Source organism: Oryx dammah, unplaced genomic scaffold, assembly GCF_014754425.2.
Source record: "Oryx dammah isolate SB20612 unplaced genomic scaffold, SCBI_Odam_1.1 HiC_scaffold_28, whole genome shotgun sequence".
Lineage (NCBI taxonomy): Eukaryota > Metazoa > Chordata > Mammalia > Artiodactyla > Bovidae > Oryx > Oryx dammah.
In genome coordinates, this window is record NW_024070212.1 from 5,322,379 (window position 1) to 5,340,068 (window position 17,690).

At 38.4% G+C, this 17,690-nt stretch overlaps 1 non-coding gene across 1 annotated transcript; it reads left to right on the forward strand.

Moving 5' to 3' along the window:
- The first annotated feature begins 10,126 nt into the window (after positions 1-10,126).
- On the forward strand, positions 10,127-10,199 carry TRNAW-CCA. Its single transcript has one exon. It is a non-coding gene; the product is annotated as a tRNA-Trp (tRNA).
- The last annotated feature ends 7,491 nt before the right edge of the window (positions 10,200-17,690 follow it).

A 17,690-nucleotide genomic window follows, 5' to 3' on the forward strand; every position in this document is an offset into this window, starting at 1 on the left:
TTTTGGTTTGTTGTCCTTTTGTTTCCATTCATGATGAAATTTTAATCTAATTCTTGTGATTTCTTTTTTGACCCACTGATAATATATGATTGTATCTTTTAATTTTCATATATCGGTTTATTTTCTAAATTATCTTTTGGTGCTGATTTCTGATTTAATTCCACTGAATGGAATGTCAGAGAATATACTTTGCATGATTTCAAACTTTTTAAATGTATTGAGGCATAGAGGCATATTCTGTAGCCTAGCATGTGATCTTATCGTGGAGAATGTTCTATGGGCATTTGAGAAAAATGTTTTTTGCTATTGTTGGTTGGAGGGTTCTATAATTGTCTTTTAATTCTACTTAATTCATAGTTTTGTTCAAGCTTTCTATTTTCTTAGACATTATGTCTAGCTCTGTTATTGAAAGTGAAGCACTGATGTCTCCAACTATTGCTGTAATCTGTTTCTCCTTTGAATTCTGTCAATTTTGCTTCACATATTTTGTGACTCTGTTATGTGTATCCTTGTTATATTGTTATGTGTACCTCTTTTATCATTATAAGTTGCCCTTATTTTTCTTTAGTAATTTATTTTGTTTCAAGGTCAGTTTTGTCTGGTATTAGTACAGTCATATCAGCTTTCATGTTTCATAGTATATATTTTCTATACTTTTACTTTCAACATTTTGTAACTTTGCATGCAAAGTATGTGTAGACAGCACAAAGTTGGATCTCATGTTTTTTATCCACTCTGACAATTTGTGTCTTTGATTGTTTAATCCTTTCCCCATGTAATACAAAGGATACAGTTGAATTTCTATCTGCCAGGTGAATTTTTGTTTTCTATGCATGCTCAGTTATTCAGTCGAGTCTGCCTCTTGGCAATTCTTTGGACTCTACCCTGCTAGGGTCCTCTGTCCATGGGATTTTTCAGGCAAGAATATTGGAGTGGGTTGCCATTTCCTCCTTCAAGGAACCTTACCAACTCAGGAATCGAATCTGCATCTCCTGTGTCTCCTGCAAGGCAGGCAGATTCTTTACCTGCTGAGCCATGGGGGAAGCCCCACATAGAAATATTACTCTTATATAACTCTATTCAATTTTCCAATTTTTGACAGCTACTATTATAAATATTATATTAATATATGTACAAACTCAATAACACCTTATTATAATTATTACTTTTGATAATAACTTTACCAAAAAGGAAACTAAGTGAAGAAGAATATTTTGAGTTGGCTATACAACTTTATTTTACATCTGCAGTTCTCTTTATTTCTTCTTCTATATATGGATTACAATTTGGCATCATTCCCTCTTTTAATAAAGCTTTAATCCCACCCTTTCTTGTACTGTTATTGCCGGCAATTAAATCCAGCATCAAAACTACATATATTTTGTGCATCTGCTTTTTTATATGTTTTTTACAGTTTATTTATTTTTTAATTGAAAGATAATTGCTTTATAGAATTTTGTTGTTCTCTGTCAAACCTCAACATGAATCAGCCATAGGTATACATATATCCCCTCCCTTTTGAACTTCCCTCCCATCTTGCTCTCCATCCCATCCCTCTAGGTTGATACAGAGGCCATGTTTGAATTTCCTTAGCCATACACAAATTCCCATTGACTATCTATTTTACATATGGTAATCTAAGTTTCCATGTTACTCTTTCTATACATCTCACCCTCTCCTCCCTCTACCCATGTCTATAAGTCTATTTTCTCTGTCTGTTTCTTGACTGTTACCCTGTAAATAAATTCTTCAGTACCATTTTTCTAGATTCCTTATATATGCATTGCTGCTGCTGCTAAGTTGCTTCAGCTGTATCCGACTCTGTGTAACCCCATAGATGGCAACCCACCAGGCTCCCCCGTGCCTGGGATTCTCCAGGCAAGAACACTGGAGTGGGTTGCCATTTCCTTCGCCAATGCATGAAAGTGAAAAGTCAAAGTGAAGTCTCTCAGTCGTATCTGACCCTTAGCGACCCCATGGACTGCAGCCCACCAGGCTCCTCTATCCATGGCATTTTCCAGGCAAGAGTACTGGAGTGGGGTGCCATTGCCTTCTCCGATATATGTGTTAGAATACGATACTTATCTTTCTCTTTCTGACTCACTTCACTCTGTATAACAGGTTCTAGGTTCATCCACCTCATTAGAACTGACTCAAATGTGTTCCTTTTTATGTCTGAGTAATGGGAATACCAGACCACCTAACCTGCCTCTTGAGAAATCTGTATGCAGGTCAGGAAGCAACAGTTAGAACTGGACATGGAACAACAGACTGGTTCCAAATAGGAAAAGGAGTACGTCAAGGCTGTATATTGTCACCCTGCTTATTTAACTTCTATGCAGAGTACATCATGAGAAACGCTGGACTGAAAGAAACACAAGCTGGAATCAAGATTGCCGGGAGAAATATCAATAACCTCAGATATGCAGATGACACCACCTTTTGGCAGAAAGTGAAGAGGCGCTAAAATGTCTCTTGATGAAAGTGAAAGAGGAGAGCAAAAAATTTGGCTTAAATGTCAACGTTCAGAAAATGAAGATCATGGCATCCGGTCCCATCACTTCATGGCAAATAGATGGGGAAACAGGAGAAACAGTGTCAGACTTCATTTTTTTGGGCTCCAAAATCACTGCAGATGGTGACTGCAGCCATGAAATTAAAAGATGCTTACTCCTTGGAAGAAAAGTTATGACCAACCTAAATAGCACATTCAAAAGCAGAGACACTTTGCTGACTAAGATCCGTCTAGTCAAGGCTATGGTTTTTCCTGTGGTCATGTATGGATGTGAGAGTTGGACTGTGAAGAAGGCTGAGCGCTGAAGAATTGATGCTTTTGAACTGTGGTGTTGGAGAAGACTCTTGAGAGTCCCTTGGACTGCAAAGAGATCCAACCAGTCCATTCTGAAGGAGATCAACCCTGGGATTTTTTTGGAAGGAATGATGCTAAAGCTGAAGCTCCAGTACTTTGGCCACCTCATGTGAAGAGTTGACTCATTGGAAAAGACTCTGATGCTGGGAGAGATTGGGGGCAGGAGGAGAAGGGGACAACAGAGGATGAGATGGCTGGATGGCATCACAGACTCAATGAACGTGAGTCTGAGTGAACTCTGGGAGTTGGTGATGGACAGGGAGGCCTGGCATGCTGCGATTCATGGGGTCACAAAGAGTCAGACATGACTGAGCGACTGAACTGAACTGAACTGAATATTCCATTGTGTGTATGTACAGCAACTTCTTTATCCAGTCATCTGCTGATGGACATCTAGGTTGCTTCCATGTTCTACCTCTTGTAAATAGTGCTACAATAAACAATGGGGTACATGTGTCTTTTTCAATTTTGGTTTCCTCAAGGTATATGCCCAGGAGTGGTATTGCTGGGTCATATATAGTGATTTTATTCCTAGGTTTTAAGGAATTTCCATACCATCTTCCATAGTAGCTGAATTAATTCACATTCACACCAACAGTGCACATCCAGCATTTATTGCTTGTAGACTTTTTGATGATGACCTTAACCGGTATGGGTTGATATGTCATTGTACTTTTGATTTTCATGTCTCTAATAATGATTGATATGAATTGATATCTCATTGTACTTTGATTTGCATGTCTCTAATAATGACTGATATTGAGCATCTTTTCATATGTTTGTTAGCCATCTGTATGTCTTCTTTGGAGAAATGTCTGTTTAGGTCTTTTTCAATTTTTGATTGGGTTGTTTGTTTTCCTGGTATTGAGTTGTTTGTTTTCCTGGTATTGAGTTGCATGAACTGCTTGTTTCTCTTGGAAATTAAGCCTTTCTCAGTTGTTTCATTTGCCATTATTTTCTCCCATTCTGAGGGTTGTTTTTTCACCTTGCTTATAGTTTCCTTTGCTGTGCAAAATCTTTTAAGTTTAATCAGGTCCCACTTTTGTTTTTATTTCCATTATTCTAGGAGGTGGGTAATAAATGATCTTGCTTTGATTAAGGTCATTGAATGTTCTGCCTGTGCTTACCTATAAGAGTTTTATAGTTTCTGGTCTTACATTTTGATCTTAATCCATTTTGAGTTTATCTTTGTGTATGGCATTAGGAAGTGTTCTAAATTAATTCTTTTATATGTAGCAGTCCAGTTTTCCCAGCACCACTTATTAAAGAGGCTATCTTTTCCCCATTGTATATTCTTGCCTCCATTGTCAAAAATGAGGTACTCATAGGCACATGGGTTTGTTTCTGGACTTTCTATCTTGTCCCATTGGTCTATATTAATGTTTTGGGGTCAGTACCATACTGTCTTGATTATTGTAGCTTTGTAGTATAATCTGAAGTCAGGAAGGTTGATTCCTCTAGCTTCATTCCTCTTTCTCAAGGCTGCTTTGGCGATTCAGGGTCTTTTGTGTTTCCATATCAATTGTAAATTTTTTTTTGTTCTAGTTCTGTGAAAAATATCATTTGTAATTTGATAGGGATCACACTGAATCTGTAGACTGTGTTTGGTAGTATAGCCATTTTCACAATATTGATTCTTCTTACCCAGGAATATTGTGATCCACACAGTCAAAGGCTTTGGCATAGGCAATAAAGCAGAAATAGATTTTTTCTGGAACTCTCTTGCTTCTTCCATGATCCAGCGGATGTTGGCAATTTAACCTCAGATATGCAGATGACACCACCCTTATGGCAGAAAGTGAAGAGGAGCTAAAAAGTCTCTTGATGACAGTGAAAGAGGAGAGTGACAAAGTTGGCCTAAAGCTCAACATTCAGAAAACAAAGATCATGGCATCTGGTCCCATCACTTCATGGGAAATAGATGGGGAAACGGTGGAAACAGTGTCAGGCTTTATTTTTTTGGGCTCCAAAATCACTGCAGATGGTGACTGCAGCCATGAAATTAAAAGACACTTACTCCTTGGAAGAAAAGTTATCACCAACCTAGATAGCATATTCAAAAGCAGAGACATGACTTTGCCGACTAAAGTCCATCTAGTCAAGGCTATGGTTTTTCCTGTGGTCATGGATGGATGTGAGAATTGGACTGTGAAGAAGGCTGAGCGCCGAAGAATTGATGCTTTTGAACTGTGGTGTTGGAGAAGACTCTTGAGAGTCCCTTGGACTGCAAGGAGATCCAACCAGTCCATTCTGAAGGAGATCAGCCCTGGGATTTCTTTGGAAGGAATGATGCTAAAGCTGAAACTCCAGTACTTTGGCCACCTCATGTGAAGAGTTGACTCATTGGAAAAAACTCTGATGCTGGGAGGGATTGGGGGCAGGAGGAGAAGGGGACGACCGAGGATGAGATGGCTGGATGGCATCACCGACTCAATGGACATGAGTCTGGGTGAACTCCGGGAGTTGGTGATGAACAGGGGTGCCTGGTGTGCTGTGATTCATGGGGTCGCAAAGAGTCGGACACGACTGAGCGACTGAACTTAACTGAACTGAACCCAGGAATATGGACTATCTTTCCATCTGTTTATGTTGTCTCTGATTTCTTTCAACAGTGTCTCATAATTTTCTGTGTACAGTAGTTTTATCGCCTTAGGTAAATTTATTCCTAGATATTTAATTCTTTTTATTGCACTGGTGAGTGGGATTGGCTCCTTAATGTCTCTTTTGATTTTTCATTGTTAGTATATGAAAATGCAAGTGGTTTCTGTGTATTGATTTTGTATCCTGCAACTTTGCTAAATACACTGATTAACTCTAGTAATTTTCTGCTACTATCTTTAGGGTTTTCTGCGTACAGTATACTGTCATCTGCAAACAGTGAGAGTTTTAATTTTTCTATTCCAATCTGGACTTCTTTTATTTCTTTTTCTTCTCTGATTACTATAGATAGGACCTCCAGAACTATGTTGAATAATAGTGGTGAAAGTGGACACCTTTGTCTTATTCCTGACCTTAGGGGGAATGCTTTCAGTTTTTCACCACTGAGAATAATGTTACTGTAAGCTTATCATATATGTCCCTTACTATTTTGAGGTAGGTTCCTTCTATGCCCATATTTTGAGGAGTTAACTATAAATGGGTTCTGAATTTTGTCAAAGGCATTTTCTGCATCTATTGAGATTATCATATGGATTTTATCTTTCAAATTGTTAATATGGTGTATCACATTGATTGATTTTTGTATATTGAAGAATCCTGGCATCTGTGGAATAAACCCAACTTATCATGGTGTTGGGCTTTTTGATGTGTTGCTAATTCTGTTTACTAGAATTTTTTTGAGGATTTTTGCATCTATGTTCACCAGTGACATTGGCCTGTAGTTTTCATTTATGTGTTGTATTTGTCCAGTTTTGGCATCAAGGTAATGGTGGTCTCATAAAATGAGTTGGGAAGTGTCTCTTCCACTTCAATTTTTTTGGAAGAGTTTTAGAAGGATAGGCATTAGCTCTTCACTAAATGTTTGATGGAATTCGCCTGTGAAGCCAACTGATCCTGGGCTTTTGATTTTTGGGAAATTTTCAATCACAGTTTCAATTTCAGTGCTTGTAATTGGGTTGTTCATAATTTTTATTTCTTCCTGGTTCATTCTTGGAAGATTGAGCTTTTCTAAGAATATGTCCATTTCTTCCAGGTTATCCATTTTATTGCCACATAATTGTTCATAATAGTCTCTTATAATCCTTTGTATTTCTGCATTGTCTGTTGTAACCTCTCCTTTTTCATTAGTAACTTCGTTGATTTGATTCTTCTGTCTTTTTTTCTTGACGAGTCTCTAAAATCTGTCAGTTCTACTTATCTTCTCAAAGAATCAGCTTTTAGTTTTATTAATCATTATTATTGTTTCTTTCATTTCCTTTTCACTTATTTCTGCTCTGATCTTCATGATTTCTTTCCTTCTATTTGCCGGGAGCTTCCACAGGAGATCCCACCCATGACAAGGTCATGTGGAAGAGAACTGTTAAGCAAGGCTTCAGGACTCGAGGGGCTCCCTAGACCTGCTTGAGCATCTACCCCAAAACCAGAATCTGTCTGTCTTACTATTTTATGTCTTTCACCAACTCTTCTGACATTAACAGGGGGCTATCCCCGACCACCTTTCTCTGGAGAAAATCAACTTAGGGCTATAGCTAATAAGTCTCCTGGATATGAGAGGAATATTTCAAATCAAACCCCCTCTGTTAACATTCTAGCTTGCTTGGCAGGTTTATCCAGACTCTTGCAGCTACCCATATGATTGTTCACAGCCTCCCAACTGTAAGAGGCACGGGAAGCCTAAAACATAGACCCTTCAAAGAATTAAAAGCTATTAGAGTAGTGCTGATGTAGGATTTCATTATTGGGCCAATGCTTGTTGCTAAGTTCCCATATCTCTTATCCACTCTGCACCTGGGAGTGCATTAGTTAACATAGTTGGAATGTAAGAAAAGCAAGTGTAGCCTTGAAATTAACCACATCAGACCTTTGAGCTAATTGGTTCTTTCTTTCTTTCTTGTAACTCACTGCACCTTTGCTCCGTGAGAAATGTAACTCTGTTTAGCATTTTCTGAGGCTGACATAGATTAGAAATATAAAGAAAAAACATTTCAAGGGAAAATAAGTTTTCTGGTTGAGCAGTGTTTATCAAAAGAGGGTCATAAATTGTTCACAGGCCTCCAAGGCCAGAAGATAATGTACACAATATTGTTTATGGGAAAGGTACGCAGAAAAAAATCCTGGTTTTGATAAAGACAAGACAGATGTAATGTTTGGGCTGACTCTGTATGACTTTGCATCTTTCATTTCCTTCTATGTACAAGTTAAGGTATAAAAGCCCCTTTTGAAAATAAAGTAATGGGCCTTGCTCACTGAAGCTTGGTCACCCTGTATTTTTCTTTCTTTCTCTCCTCTATTTTCTTATCTACAACATTCTTTCTTTATCTCTCTCTAAATCATTCACTGACGCCATTTCTCCTTCGGGTTCCCCTGGATCCTGCGGGGGCTGGACCCCGGCATATACTATTTTTTTTGGCAGGGTGGGGAAAAGGTTGTTCTTTTCCCATTTGTTTTAGGTGTAGAGTTAGGTTGTCTATTCAATGTTTTTCTTGTTTCTTGAGGTAGGATTGCATTGCTATAAACTTCCCACTTAGATTTGCTTTTGCTGCATCCCATAGGTTTTGAGTTGTGTTTTCATTGTCATCTGTTTCTAGAAATTTTTTGATTTTCCTTTTGATTTCTTCAGCAACCCGTAGGTTATTTAAAAATGTATTGTTTCATCTCTATGTGTTTGTATTTCTTTCAGTTTTGTTTTTTCTTGTAATTGATATCTACTCTCAAAGCATTGTGGTTGGAGAAGATGCTTGATGTGATTTCAATTTTCTTAAATTTACTGAGGTTTGATTTGTGATCCAAGATGTGGTCTATCCTGGAGAATGTTCTATTTGCACTTGAAAGAAAGTGTATTCTTCTGCATTTGCATGGAACCTCCTGAAGATAGCAATGAGACCCATCTCATCTAGTGTGTCATTTAAGACTTGTATTTCCTTATTAATTTTCTGTTTTGATGATCTGTCCGTTGGTGTGGGTGGGGAGTTAAAGTCTCCTACTATTATTCTGTTGCTGTCAGTTTCTCCTTTTATATCTGCTAGTATGTGTCTTAAGCATTGAGGTGCTCCTATTTTGGGTGTATATAACTTTACAATTGCTATCTCTTCCTCTTGGATTGATCCCTTGATCATTATGCAATATCTTTCCTTATCACTTGTAATATTCTTTACTTTAAGGTCTATTTTGTCTGATATGAGGATTGCATCTCCAGTTTTCTTTTGCTTCTCATTTACATGGAATATATTTTCCATTCTCTCACTTTCAATCTATATGTGTCTATAGGTCTGAAGTGTGTTTCTTGTAGACAGTCTATATATGGGTCTTATTTGTGTATCCATTCAGTCAGTCTGTGTCTTTTGGTTGAAGCATTTAATCCATTTACATTTAAAGTACTTATTTACATACATGTTCCTATTGCCATTTTCTTAATTGTTTGGGACTGATTTTGTAGATCCTTTTCTTCTCTTGTATTTCTTGACTATATAATTCCCTTTAACATTTGTTGTAAAGCTGGTTTGGCAGTACTGAATTCTCTTAAATTTTGCTTGTCTGAAAAGCTTTTGATTTCTCCATCAGTTTTGAATGAGATCTTTGCCAGGTACAGTAATCTTGGTTGTGTATTTTTCCCTTCCAGTACTTTAAATATATCCTGCCATTCCCTTCTGGCCTGCAGAGTTTCTGGTGAAAGATTAGCTGTTAAATTTATGGGGTTTCCCTTGTATATTATTTATTGCTTTTCTCTTGCTGCTTTTCATTTTCTTCCTTTGCGTTTAGGTTTTATTAGTTTGATTTGTATGTATGTTCACATGTTTGTCCTACAATTTTACCTGTATGGGAATCTGAGCAACTTGAACTTGATTGACTATTTCCTTTTCCATGTTGGGGACATTTTCAACTATAATCTCTTCAAAAATTTTCTCATACCCTTTCTTTTTCTCTTCGTATTCTGGGACCCCTATAATTCGAATGCAGGTGCTTTTGATATTGTCCCAGAAGCCTCCGAGACTATTGTCAGTTCTTTTCATTCTTTCTGCTTTATTCTGCTTTTCATTTTAAATTGCAGCTCACTGATTCATTCTTCTGCTTCGGATAGTCTGGTATTGATTCCTTCTAGAGTATTTTTAATTTCAGTAATTATGTTGTTTGTCTCTGTATGGTTATTTTTAAATTCTTCTACGTCTTTGTTAATTGATTCTTGCATTTTCTCCATTCCATTTTCAAGGTTTTTGATCACCTTTACTATCATTATTCTTAATTCTTTTTCAGGTAGCTTGCCTATGTCCTCTTCATTTATTTGGACTTTGGTGTTTCTAGTTTGTTTCCTTATTTGTGTAGTATTTCTCTGCCTTTTCATTATTATTTTAGCTTATTGTGTTTGAGGTCTCATTTTTCCAGGCTTCAAGGTTGAATACTTTCATCCTTGGTGGTTTTTTTTTTCCCCCTCTTAAGGTTGGTCCAGTGGTTTGTGTAAGCTTTGAATAGGGTGAGATTTGTGCTTTAAAATTATATATATATATATATGTTTGTTTGTTTTTCCTCTGATGGGCAAGGCTGAGTGAGGTGGTAATCCTGTCTGCTGATTGGGTTTGCATTTTTGTTTGTTTGTTGTTTGCTTCCCTGGTGGCTCAGAGGTTAAAGTGTCTGCCTCCAATGCAGAAGACCCAGGTTCGATCCCTGGATCGGGGAGATCCCCTGGAGAACGAAATGTAACTCACTCCAGTATTCTTGCCTGAAGAATCCCATGGATGGAGAAGCCTGGTAGGCTACAGTCCATGGGGTCCCAAAGAGTCAGACATGACTGAGTGACTTCACTTTCTTTTTTTGTTGTTTAAATGAGTCCTGCACAGGGTGCTACTGGTGATTGGATGATGCTGGGTCTCGTATTCAAGTGATTTGCTTTGTGTGAGGTCTCACTATCTGATACTCCCTAGGGTGAGTTCTCTGGTATTCTAGGGTCAGTGCTCCCACTCCAAAGGCTCAGGGCTTGATCTCTGGTCATGAAGGAAGACTCCACAAGTGGTTTGTTAAGGCATTGAGTGAGATTAGAACAGACACTCAAAAATGGGAAATGAAAGATGAAACCCAGACAAATGGCAGTTACAAAATCAGGCAAATAATAATTAAAATAATAGAATATACACCCATAAGCAAATCCAACAAAAATAAAATACAGAAGATTGACCCAGAAAACAAAGGAAGTCAAAAATTATATTTACCACTTAAAAACAAAAGTAACTAAAGCACAAACTGAAAAACTTAAAGCAAGGTGCCAAGTGGGGAATTAAGTAATTAAAACAAAACTAACAAATATATTTTGTTATATTGGAGAAGGGAATGGCAAACCACTTCAGTATTCTTGCTTTTAGAACCCCATGAACAGTATGAAAAGGCAAAATGATAGGATACTGAAAGAGGAACTCCCCAGGTTAGTGGAGGTCAGTGGAGAAATAACTCGAGAGAGAATGAAGGGATGGAGCCAAAGCAAAAACAATACCAAGCTGTGGATGTAACTGGTGATAGAAGCAAGGTCCAATGCTGTAAAGAGCAATATTGCATAGGAACTTGGAATGTCAGGTCCATGAATCAAGGCAAATTGGAAGTAGTCAAACAAGAGATGGCAAGAGTGAACGTCGACATTCTGGGAATCAGCGAACTAAGATGGACTTGAATGGGTGAATTTAACTCAGCTGACCATTATATCTACTACTGCAGGCAGGAATCCCTCAGAGGAAAAGGAGTAGCCATCATGGTCAACAGAAGAGTCTGAAATGCAGTACTTGGATGCAATCTCAAAAACGACAGAATGGTCTTTGTTCATTTCCAAGGCAAACCACTCAATATCACAGTTATCCAAGTCTATACCCCAACCAGTAATGCTGAAGAAGCTGAAGTTGAATGGTTCTATGAAGACCTACAAGACCTTTTAGAACTAACACCCAAAAAAGATGTCCTTTTCATTATAGGGGACTGGAATGCAAAAGTCAGAAGTCAAGAAATACCTGGAGTAACAGGCAAATTTGGCCTTGGAATGCAGAATGAAGCAGGGCAAGGACTAATAGAGCTTTGCCAAAAATGCACTGGTCATAGCAAACACCCTCTTCCAACAACACAAGAGAAGACTCTACACATGGACATCACCAGATGGTCAACACTGGAATCAGACTGATTATATTCTTTGCAGCCAAAGATGGAGAAGCTCTATACAGTCAGCAAAAATAAGACCGGAAGCTGACTGTGGCTCAGATCATGAACTCCTTATTGCCAAATTCAGACTTAAATTGAAGAAAGTAGGGAAAACCGCTAGACCATTCAGGTATGACCTAAATCAAATCCCTTATGATTATACAGTGGAAGTGAGACATAGATTTAAGGGCCTAGATCTGATAGATAGAGTGCCTGATGAGCTATGGAATGAGGTTCATGACATTGTATAGGAGACAGGGATCAAGACCATCCCCATGGAAAAGAAATGCAAAAAAGCAAAATGGCTGTCTGGGGAGGCCTTACAAATAGCTGTGAAAAGAAGAGAGATGAAAAGCAAAGGAGAAAAGGAAAGCTATAAGCATCTGAATGCAGAGTTCCCAAGAATAGCAAAAAGAGATAAGAAAGCCTTCTTCTGTGATCAGTGCAAAGAAATAGAGGAAAAGAAGAGAATGGGAAAGACTAGAGATCTCTTCAAGAATATTAGAGATACCAGGGGAATATTTCATGCAAACATGGGCTCGATAAAGGACAGAAATGGTATGGACCTAACAGAAGCAGAAGATATTAAGAAGAGGTGGCAAGAATACACAGAAGAACTGTACAAAAAAGATCTTTATGACCCAGATAATCACAATGGTGTGATCACTCATCTAGAGCCAGACATCCTAGAATGTGAAGTCAAGTGGGCCTTAGAAAGCATCACTATGAACAAAACTAGTGGAGGTGATGGAATTCCAGTTGAGCTGTTTCAAATCCTGAAAGATGGTGCTGTGAAAGTGCTGCTCTCAATATGCCAGCAAATTTGGAAAACTCAGCAGTGGCCACAGGACTGGAAAAGGTCAGTTTTCATTCCAATCCCAAAGAAAGGCAATGCCAAAGAATGCTCAAACTACCACACAATTGCACTCATCTCACACGCTAGTAAAGTAATGCTCAAAATTCTCCAAGCCAGGCTCAGCAATACGTGAACCGTGAACTTCCAGATGTTCAAGCTGGTTTTAGAAAAGGCAGAGGAACCAGAGATCAAATTGCCAACATCCACTGGATCATGGAAAAAGCAAGAGAGTTCCAGAAAAACATATATTTCTGCTTTATTGACTATGCCAAAGCCTTTGATTGTGTGGATCACAATAAACTGTGGAAAATTCTGAGAGAGACGGGAATACCAGACCACCTTACCTGCCTCTTGAGAAATCTGTATGTAGGTCAGGAAGCAACAGTTAGAACTGGACATGGAACAACAGACTGGTCCCAAGTAGGAAAAGGAGTACATCAAGGCTGTATATTGTCACCCTGCTTATTTAACTTCTATGCAGAGTACATCATGAGAAACGCTGGACTGGAAGAAGCACAAGCTGGAATCAAGATTGCTGGGAGAAATATCAATAACCTCAGATATGCAGATGACACCACCCTTATGGCAAAAAGTGAAGAGGAACTAAAAAGCCTCTTGATGAAAGTGAAAGAGTAGAGTGAAAAACTTGGCTTAAAGCTCAACATTCAGAAAACAAAGATCATGGCATCTGGTCCCATCACTTCATGGGAAATAGAAGGGGAAACAGTGGAAACAGTGTCAGAGTTTATTTTGGGGGCCTCCAAAACCACTGCAGATGGTGACTGCAGCCTTGAAATTCAGATGCTCACTCCTTGGAAGGAAAGTTATGACCAACCTAGATAGCATATTGAAAAGCAGGAACATTACTTTGCCGACTAAGGTCCGTCTAGTCAAGGCTATGATTTTTCCTGGGGTCATGTATGGATGTGAGAGTTGGACTGAGAAGAAGGCTGAGCACCAAAGAATTGATGCTTTTGAACTGTGGTGTTGCAGAAGACTCTTGAGAGTCCCTGGACTGCAAGGAGATCCAACCAGTCCATTCTGAAGGAGATCAGCCCTGGGATTTCTTTGGAAGGAGTGATGCTAAAGCTGAAACTCCATACTTTGGCCACCTCATGTGAAGAGTTGACTCATTGGAAAAGACTCTGATGCTGGGAAGGATTGGGGGCAGGAGCAGAAGGGGCAACAGAGGATGAGATGGCTGGATGGCATCACTGACTCGATGGATGTGAATCTGAGTGAACTGCGGGAGTTGGTGATGGACAGGGAAGCCTTGGGTGCTGTGATTCATGGGGTGGCAAAGAGTCGGACATGACTGAGCGACTGAACTGAACTGAACAGAACAATTATATTGAGAGGAAAGGAAAGACAGAAAAGAAAGAAAGAATAGACTTGCAAAATTAAATAGAGGTAGATGAAGAAGATTTATGTATATATGAAAGATTAACTGGAAGGAGAAAATAACATAGGAAAAGCAAAGAAGGGAATAAATGTAGAAAAATATAGTAGGTTAAAAAAATTAAAGAAAAGAAAAAAATTTTATAAAGAGAATAAAACTTTTTTAAAAAAAAGAGAGAGATGAAGGAAAAACTCCACAGAACAGCAAAACCCAAAGTAGAGGCTGCTGCTGCTAATTCGCTTCAGCAGTGTTTGACTCTCCATGACCCCATAGACGACAGCCCACCAGGCTCCTCCTTCCCTGAGCTTCTCCAGGGAAGAATACTGGAGTGGGTTGCCATTTCCTTCTCCAACTTAGAGGAAGAGGTTTATAACAACAATAAAAAACGTGACTGAGGAGGAAAAAAAAAAAGCTCAAAACTTAATTATATTTCATAGTGCCAATAAATCAACAGCTACAACAGGGGGTGGGGGTAAGGGGGAAAAAAAAAAAAGAAAAAATCCAAAAGAATCTACAGAACAAGTCAAAACATAGGAATAAAAAAGGTTTTTCTTAAGTCACTGCTATCAGAGTCCTCTCCCGGGCTGGGAGTCATAGTCCACCTCACCTCCTTAGGATGCCCTCCAACACTGTGCTGGTCTCCAGACCTACTGCAGGGGCAGCTCAGATTCTAATCTGGTCCTACTCCTGTGTGTTCTTGCCTTCAATGTCTACAACTATCAGAACTAGTGTGTTTTCTTTTCGGGAGTTCTCAATGACATTTTATATATTCTGTAGACAGAGAGTATGCCTGGTTGATCGTGTGGATTTAATCTGCAGCTTATACAGCTGGTGGGAAGTTTTTCAGTCTTCTTCCTTAGCTACACTGCCCCTGGGTTTCAGTTGTGGTTTTATTTCCATGTCTGCATGTGGGTTGTCCACTGGGGTTTGCTCCTGAGGCTGCCCTGGAGGATTCTGGTCTGCCCCAGTGAGGGCCAGGTGTGGAGAAGGTGCAGCTGCTTGGGTTGGAGGGTTTCTGGCAGCACCAAGTACTCAGGGGAGTTGATGGGTATGGCAGCAGGAAAATTTCTGCTTTATTGACTATGCAAAGCCTTTGATTGTGTGGATCACCACAAAGTGTGGAAATTCTTAAAGAAATAGGAATACCAGACCACTTTACCTGCCTCTTGAGAAGTCTGTATGTAGGTCAGGAAGCAACAGTTAGAACTGAACATGGAACAACAGACTGGTTCCAAATAGGAAAAGGGGTATGAAAAGGGTATATATTGTCACCCTCTTTATTTAAGTTATATGCAGAGTACATCATGAGAAACGCTGGGCTGGATGAAGCACAAGGTGAAATTAAGATTGTCAGAAGAAAATTCAATAACCTCAGACATGCAGATGATGCCACCCTTATGGCAGAAAGCAAAGAAGATCTAAAGAGCCTCTTGATAAATGTGAAAGAAGAGAGTGAAAATGTTGTCTTAAAACTCACCATTCAGAAATATAAGATCATGGGATCTGGTCTCATCCCTCATGGCAAATAGATTGAGAAACAGTGGAAACAGTGACAGACTTTATTTTTGGGAGGCTCCAAAATCACTGCAGATAGTGACTGCAGCCATGAAATTAAAAGACACTTGCTCCTTGGAAGAAAAGTTATGACCAACCTAGACAGCATATTAAAAAACAGAGACATTAGTTTGCCAAGAAGGTCCATCTAGTCAAGGCTATGGTTTTTCCAGTGGTCATGTATGAATGTGAGAGTTGGACTAAAAAGAAAGCTGAGCACCGAAGAACTGATGTTTTTGAACTGTGGTGTTGGAGAAGACTCTTGAGAGTCCCTTGGACTGCAAGGAGATCTAACCAGTCCATCCTAAAGGAAATCAGTCCTGGGTGTTCATTGGAAGGACTGATGTTGAAGCTGAAGCTCCAATACTTTGGCCATTTCATGCAAAGAGCTGACTCATTGGAAAATACTCTGATGCTGGGAAAGATTGAGGGCAGGGGGAGAGGGGGACGACAGAGGATGAGATGGTTGGATGGCATCACCAACTCAGTGGACACAGGTTCAGGTGGACTCCAGGAATTACTGATGCACAGGGAGGCCTGGTGTGCTGCATGCAGTTCATGGGGTCACAAAGAGTCAGACACAGCTGAGTGACTGAACTGAACTGAACTAAATTACTTTACAGTAGTGTGATGGTTTTTGACATACATCGACATGAATCAGCCATGGGTGAACATGTGTCCCACCATCCTGAACCTCCCTCCCATCCCCCTCTCCACCCCATCCCTGGAGCACCACCCCAACTGTGGTTGTCCCAGAGCACTACCTTTGTGTGCCCTGCTTCATGCATTGAATTTTCCCTGGTCATTTATTTTATATATGGTAATATACATGCTTCAGTCCTATTCTCTCATGTCATCCCACCTTTCCCTTCTCCCACATAGTCCAAAATCTGTTCTTTACATCTTTGTCTGTCTTGCTGTCTTGCATATTGGGTCATCATTACCATCTTTCTGAATTCTATATATATATGCATTAATATACTGAATTGATGTTTCTTTTTCTGGCTTACTTCACTCTGTAGAATAGGCTCTAGTTTCATCCGTCTCATTAGAACAGATTTAAATGCATTCTTTTTTATAGCTGTGTAATATTCCATTGTGTATATGTACCACAACCTCCTTTTCCATTTGTCTATCAGTTTATTTCTTTTTGTTTCTAAATAATATTCACTACATGGCTATACCACAGTTTTGTGGTATATCCTCGATGGAAGGATGGGTTGGTTCCTTCCAAGTTTTGACAGTTATGAATACAACTGTTATGTTTGTTTTCAGAATATTGTGTGAATATGTTTTCAACTTATTTGGGTAAATACTAAGGAGTATGATTACTGGATGATATGGTAAGAGTGTGTTTAGTTTTTTAAGAAACTGCCACTGTTCAAAAGTGGCTATACCTTTTTGCATTCTCACCAACAATGTATGACAGTTCCTGTGCTTCACATCCTTGCTAGCATTTGGTATGGTCAGTGTTTGGATTTTGGCCATTCTAATAGATATGAGAATACGTCATTCTTAATGATATATGATGTGGAGCATCATTTTATGTTTATCTTCCACCTGTATTTTTCTTCAGTGAAGTTAACTTCAAATTTAAGCATTTTTCTGGATATGTTTCTGGTTTGACACTTTTTTTTTTCCTTTAGTACTTTGCATATGTCATCTTATTGTCATCTCGCCTTCATTGTTCTGATGATAAATCAACAGTAATTCTGATTTGGGCTCCCTTGTTTCTCTCTTTCTGCTTCTAAGTTTATCTCTTTCTTTCTTTTCTTTCAACATTGCAACTTTGTCCAGTTGTGGACCTCTTTGTATCTATCCTACTTGTCAACATTATAATGCAAAAAGATAAATGTAAGTTAAAGAAGTAATTGTCAATAATAACGAAGCCAGAAATAGCTAGTTATAAAAGTTCACAGTCACTCCAGACTGTAGTATGAAGAAATGGCTTCTAAGATAAAAAGATATTTTGGGAATTTTATATATAATAATATTAATAATAATAATAATAATATAATAAATATATAATATATTATAATATATATATATAATATAATTATATATTTATTATATTATTATTATTATTATAACATATAATTTAATAATATATTATATATAATTTATATATATTATATTTATAATTATATATTTATTATATTATATATAATTAATATTATTATAACATA